Source organism: Camelus ferus, chromosome 22 (genome assembly GCF_009834535.1).
Source record: "Camelus ferus isolate YT-003-E chromosome 22, BCGSAC_Cfer_1.0, whole genome shotgun sequence".
Lineage (NCBI taxonomy): Eukaryota > Metazoa > Chordata > Mammalia > Artiodactyla > Camelidae > Camelus > Camelus ferus.
In genome coordinates, this window is record NC_045717.1 from 22,835,749 (window position 1) to 22,842,673 (window position 6,925).

Genomic DNA, 6,925 nt, shown 5'->3' on the forward strand with positions numbered 1-6,925 from the left:
CATTATATAAAGGGAACAAATTATTTCATGCTATTTACAGGGACGAAAAGACATGCGTTTCGGGTTTCTCCAGGGAAGTGTGGCCTCCTTTCATGTTAACATTTGTTTAAATGGAGAGCTGATCTCATTTCACGCTGATAAATACATTCGACCTTAGAAAGCATAGAAACTATCAAAATCCATACTTCTTTTAAAATTCAAATGAAACAATAAAATCTAGTACAGTTCATTTTTCCTAACCGCACTTTGACTGATAAGAAATGTTTCTTGGAAATTCTTCCCCATCAATGTTCGGAGCTCGGTCACACCCTTGAACCTACATAAGTGGGCTAATGTGTGCATATGTAATAATTCACATTTCCTTCCCTCTTCCAGTGGGTCACCGGTGTTTGCAAGCATTGCTGTCCACACACTCTCTCTCTCTCTCTGCAAAATTTCAGCAGAAACTCAGTTCCCCAAATGTTTTTATAGTTATCATTGGGGAAGTGTGTATCTCAGTGGTAGAGTGCGTGCTTAGCATGCACGAGGTCCTGGGTTCAATTTCCAGTATCCTCATTAAAGAAAATGAAATGAAACCTCGTCCCCCCCCCACAAAAAGTTAAAATAATTCCATCTCACCAGAGACAGAAGAAACAGCTAGACAAACTGTAAACAATCCTCATTTGGACAGAACCAAAAGAGGATAGGGCAGTGCAGAAGTTTGGAGAAAAAAATAATTCATCATACTCGCTCCCCAAAGCTCAGGCAACTAGGGGCCAGAATTGGGGGGAAGTAGATCCCCAAGGATGTAAGAAGAAAGAATGTGGGTCTCCAGGTCTGAGCCTCTGAGAGGGAGGAAGATTCTGGAAGGAGAGAGACCTCAGAAGGAGACAGCCTGAACGAGGGACAGTGTGTTCTGTGAGCTTCAAGAAGTGACTGTTTTCTGGTAGATAGAATCAGTTCAGCTCTATTCATTTGCTAAAGCCCCCATGACAAACTTCCGCAGTCTGGGGAACTTAACCAGTAGGTATTTATTTCCTCACGTTCTGGAGGCTGGAAGTCCACCATCAAGGTGTCCGCAGGGCTCGTTCCCTCTGAGGACTCTTCCCTCGGCTTGCAGACGGCTGTCTTCTCCCGCGCCCTCACTTGGTCTCCCCTATATATCTGAGTCCTAATCTCCTCTTACAGGAACACAGTCCTCCTGGATCAGGGCCCACACTAATGACCTCATTTCACTTAAGCAGCTCTGTAAAGACCCCCATCCCCAAATACAGTCACATTCTGAGGTCCTGAGGGTGAGGATTTCAGCATATGAGTGGGGAGGAGGGGACACCGCTCAGCCTATCACACTTACATTCCAGCTCCAACCACGTAACGTGTAACCTTAAAGTGAGAGAGCCTCTCTGACCCTCAGTTTCTCATCTACTAAAACATATGTCTACTTCAAATAGTTATCATGAAGACTGAATGAAGCAACATCTCAAAATCACCTAGAAGAAAAGAAGAAGGGTGTGGCCCAGTGGTAGACTGTGTGTGCTTAGAATGCATAAGGTCCTGGGTTCAGTCTCCAATACCTCCATTAGAAAAAAATTTTAATTAATAAATTAACCTAATTACAGCCCCCCTCCAAAAAAAAGCTTAAAAAAAGCACTCAGAGTATCAAGTACACAGCACACATAAGTCAATTAGCATCACTAATACAATACACGACATACACACACTCCAAGTACTGAAGTATCTTCATAGGCTATTACGGTGTAGCTCTCTCTCAGTTAGACTGCAGCCCCCAAATGTGGAAGAACATAAAAAGCAATAAAAGGGCTTTATTATATCATCAAAACAGGGCTGGCAAATGAGATGCCGAAAAACCAGCATTTGTGATCTCTTAGCTCAAGGTCAGTAGCTTTTTCTGTAAGGGTCCAGACAGTAAATATTTCCCACTTTGGAAGCCATTGGGTCCCTGCTTTAACTGTGTCACAGCAGCGTGAGAGCAGTCGTAGAAGGTACAGGAATGAATGTAACCACGTGTCAAGAAAATTTTATCTGTGGACTCTGAAACTCAAATCTCATATACTTGTCACATGTCATGAAATAGTATTCTTCCTTAATTTTCTTCAACCATTTAAAATTGTAAAAAAAAACCATTCGCAGAAGCACTGTTCTCAGTAGCCAAGAGGTGGAAACAACCCAAAATTCCACGGACAGATGAATGGATACACAAAACGTGGTCCAAATCAGCAAAGACCACTAGAGGGCAGCACACAGCTTCAAATTGGTGCACTAGGGTCGTAGTGGGGAAAGATTTCATGGGACCTGAGCCTCCCCCGCCCTGTCTCAAACTCCAGGGAAACAGAGCATGCTGGGTCTCTGAGTGCAGGGTTATCGTGGCATCAGTAGCCCCCCTGAAATGTGACGAAGTCCCAGCATGGCAATCCACCGCAGGAGTAGACATCAGGTGGTGGTATACTTAAGGCCTTGATGGTGGTGATGGGTTCACAGGTGGATATGTACCCCCAAACTCATTGCAATGCATATACTCAATGCATATTTTTATATGTTAATCATACCTAATTAAACTGGTTTTCAAAAGAAAGAAAATCTGCCCTGTGCCTGACTCCATTGGCATTCCATCATTAGAGAGTCATTTATTTGGATGGCTCCATTTCTCTTCTGGAAATACAGGGTACGAACTCAAAAACCAAACCTGAGCCCTGGAAGGGATTAAAGAGTTAGGACAAGCCTTCGGATTACAGCCAAAGTCTCTAGGTAGAGCCCACTCCACCTACAGTATGTTCCTTTGCCGTCTCAACAGTATAAACACATGCTTATCTTTCAAAGACCCAGATCCAACCTCACCTTGCAGGAAATCTCTCATCCTTCTAGGCTCCTCCAACTCTGTGTTTCTCCCTCTTGCTCCATCCTGGCCACATGAGGCTGCGCCTGTTTGACCCAGCAGGACTCTGGAATGAGACCTCAATGGGTCTCTCCAGGTAGGTCCTTCCCTGGGCTTTGGGGTGTGTGAGTAGGGGGGGTACCACGGGGCGGTGTGAGGATGCTGACCAGCTGCAGAGCCAAAAACACCAGGAGTTCTTTCTGGTGCCCACGGGCTCGTATAGACAGGCTTGTGCACATGCACGCGCGCGCGCGCGCGCACACACCCCTACGTACACCACACCCCTTCCTCTGCTCTCTCTGCTCCCTTCCCCAAGCAGGGACCCAGGTTAATCAAGAGGTTGGGGCACTACTGCTACTGTCCACCAGAGGGCAAGCTTGACTTGACTTTGCAGCTATCTGCCTTATGCTCGTGTGTGTGTGTGTCTGTGTGTCTGTGTGTGTGCGCGCGCGCGCGCGTTTGTCTGTGTGTGTATCTTTGTGATGTTTATAAGTGTCCTGTTTGATTCAATGGATATCTGCCTGACTGGGTTTGAACCTTAAATTCTCTTAGCTTTTTGAGGGGGGAGGTTAAGTTTACCTATTTACTTATTTTAATGGAGGTACTGGGGATTGAACCCAGGACCTCGTGCATGATAAGCACACACTCTACCACTGAGCTAGTCCCTCCCTGCCCCCGCTTCCGTGCCCCAAGCTGACCGGGTTTGGTCTATTCACAGATTTCACCTGTGGATGAGTTAGCAAGGTCCCGAGTGGGGCGTATGAGTGAGTGTATGTGAGGGTGTCTGCCTGTCTGTCGGGGACCATCTGCTGTGCACAGAGGTGGGTGTTTGGGGTGTGTTTCTGTGCCTGGCTGAGTCCATCTATGTCTCCGTGTCTATATAAATCAGCTTTACAAGCGTATGTGTGAATTACCTGTTGAAGAGGATGTCAGTATTTTTGCATCTGTCTGTGTGTTTCTGTTCTTAGTTCCGTCTGTTCTGGTGTTTGGAAAGGAGAGTGTTTGGGTCTGGGGTCTTTTGCCTGTTGTGATGGGGGAAGTGTCTCTGGGTCTATGCATCTCTAGAGCTGCCTGCTTGCTGTTGTATTTGGGCAGATACTCTGTGTCGGCCCGTCTGTCTGTCCATCTGCTTGTCTGCTTGTCAGTCTCTACCTGCTGTATTTGACCGTCTGTGTATTTGGGGGGCTGTGTTTCTTCGTGGTCGTCTGCACATCTGCTTGGCCACTTGTGCAGGGGGATCTGCATAACGGCTTTCGTATGCATTACATGTGTTGTGGGTTAAACTGCACCCTCCCCGAGATCACATGTTGGAGTCCAAAATCCCCAGAACCTCAGAATGTGACCTTATTTGGAAACTGGGTCTTGGGTGATGCTGGAGTAGGGTGAGCCCTTCATCCAGCAGCACGGGGGTCCTTATAAGAGGGAGAAATTTGGACACAGGGAGGATGCTGGGTGAACACTGGCGTTTTGCTACCACAAGCCGGCAAGCCAAGAAACTCCCAGGAGGTGTGAGAAATGCCTGGAACGGATTCTTCTCTGGCGTCTTCAGAGGGAGCGTGGCCCCACCAATGACAGCTTGATCCTGGACTTCCGGCCTCCAGAACTGTCAGGTGATAAGTTTCTGTTCTTTATTTAAGCCACTTAGTTTGTGGTGCTTTGTTTCAGCAGCCTGAGCAAGCTAATACAGTGTGTGTGTGTGTGTGTGTGTGTGTGTGTGTGTGTGTGTGTGTGTGTGTGTGCATGTGTGTGCGAGCGAGCGCGCACGCACGCGCGCCCATGTGCCCCCAGGCTGCCGGATGTGACTGCCAGCCAGCACCAAAGAACTTCCGAGTTAGGGCCTCCTGGAGCTGCTGTGTGTCCCCCTGAACCTCTCTGTGCCAGTGTATTTGAGTGACAGCTGTTCCCTCGAATCCAGCTCTCCAACCATCAGGCAAGCCACGCCAGGGCACACCTGAGGTCCCTCGTCATCTCCACCAGCCTGGGAGAGGCGGCCTCCTCCAGAAGGTGTCTTCCTGGGGGACACATAAGAAGGCACGTCCAACATTTTTTCAACCCCCCACTCTCCCTCCCCCTCTAAGCAACGTGAACCACTTGCAGTTTCCGGAACTCACTTTCCCCTAAACCCACCCCGCCCCGCCACTTTTCTTAAATAACTCCAGCTCATTGTTCAGGTACCACCTTAGATGTGTCCTCCTCCAGGAAGCCCTCCTTGACCACCCTCCCAACCCAAGACCAGGTTAGATCTGTCTCTCATCCTTGCTTCCCTCATTCTGAAACATCACTCCCAAATTATGATCACCGAGGGGACAGGTCAAGTCCCCAGTTAGAGTGTGTGGACTTGGCAGGCACGTCTCTGCCTGTTCACATGGCACAAAGCTGCGGTGCTAGTTTGCTTGGGCTGCTGTAATAAAGTCACTTAAACAGCAGACACTTATGGTTTCACGGTTCTGGAGGCCAGAAGTTAGAGAGCAAGGCATCAGTAGGGCTGGTTTCTGCTGAGACTTCGTTCCTTAGTTTAAGTAGATGCCACCTTCCCCCTGTGTCCTCACATGGTCCGTGAATGTCTGTGTCTCGATTTTATAAGGACACCAGTCACGTTGGATTAGGGCCCTCCCTGATGACTTCATTTAACTTAGTTACCTCTTTAAAGACCCTTGCTCCAGACTCACTCACATTCTGAGGTCTCCAGGGGCGAGGCTTTCGACACGTACATTTGGGAGGACAGCTCAATGAGGAGAACTTCCTTCTGCAAGATGAAAATTTCTGGAGACTGGTCTCACAACAGTGTGAATATACATTCCGCCACCTAACCGGACACGTGAAACTGGTTAGGATGGTCAATTTTTATGTTATGTGTATTTTGCCACAATTGAAAAAAATCATAAATTCTGTGAGGTAGGAAGAAAGCCTGGCTCTCTATGTGGAAGAGCATTCATCAGGCTGAGTCAACTTTTCCTGCAACAAACTTGATCCCGGTTCCCCAAAGCAGACGGGAAGGGCTGGGTGGGAAAGAAGATAGTTCAACTCAGAGATGAATCCAGCGATGCATCTCTGTACCCCACTGGCCTAGTCCCCGTCTATGTGGCTTCAGGGGGGTATGAGAGAGGGAAAAAGGTTCCCCAGAGCCCCCGGACCCCAAGACATAGGCTCTACAGAGCTCCCCCCACATCTCGCATGTGACAGCATCCTCGGAGCAGGCATAGCTCCCCAGCACTGGCAAGGTCCACACAGGTCAGTGGCTCCAAATACGACTGTGGTTCTCGGGCTACCAGAGCACGTAGTGCCAACATGCAAGTAGCTCCCAAGCAATTACCGGTGGAAGCTGGTGAATAAATACCCCAGCTCCCTCGCCCCTCAACTCCAAAACTTGCTCTGCACTGACTGCCGGGGTCCCCAGTAAGAAGGGGTCCCCACTGCCCACAGCTTTCACCTGCTCATCGATGCTCCCTGCGACATCTTCCCCCGTTCTGTCTCTCTTCTCCACTCTCTCCCAGCTGCTTCCTTGGATCACCACCCAGATAGACTTTGCACCCCCAAATCCTTGTCTCAGGCTCTGCTCCTACAGCAGCTCGACCTGAGACAGTGACCACGTAATTTATCATCCAAACCAGGACGCTCTGGAGAATGAAGAGGATCGTGATTAATAACCACACCAGGGCAATAGCCAGGATCGTCCTGGGGCAAACAGGATGTACAGTCATTCTAGTCAACAGTTACAGGGAAACTGCCAGGTGCCTGGCCTCACATGTGCCAAAAGGGGTGTGGAAGATACAGAGGCGCCAAAGATGAAGGAGAAGCAGTGACATCTCAGCAGGGGCAGTGTGATGGACGATAGCCACCCAGTACCAGTCTCTCCAGCATTCCAGTGCCAAAGCCTCTGGGACTTAAACATGATCTTGGAGAGAATTGACTCAGGAGACCCAGACTCAACTGCGATAAAGTTTCTACCGCTTAGCAGAACTGGAGGGGCTCCAAACGGTAATTACATTCTATCACATAAAAAAACAAATGAGAGTTATATTTTCCTGATCCAGAATCTGTGAGTGTAAAATT

At 48.5% G+C, this 6,925-nt stretch overlaps 1 non-coding gene across 1 annotated transcript; it reads right to left on the reverse strand.

Annotated features, from left to right (window-relative positions):
- Nucleotides 1-3,468: 3,468 nt before the first annotated feature.
- On the reverse strand, nucleotides 3,469-3,541 carry TRNAD-AUC. Its single transcript has one exon. It is a non-coding gene; the product is annotated as a tRNA-Asp (tRNA).
- Nucleotides 3,542-6,925: the final 3,384 nt, after the last annotated feature.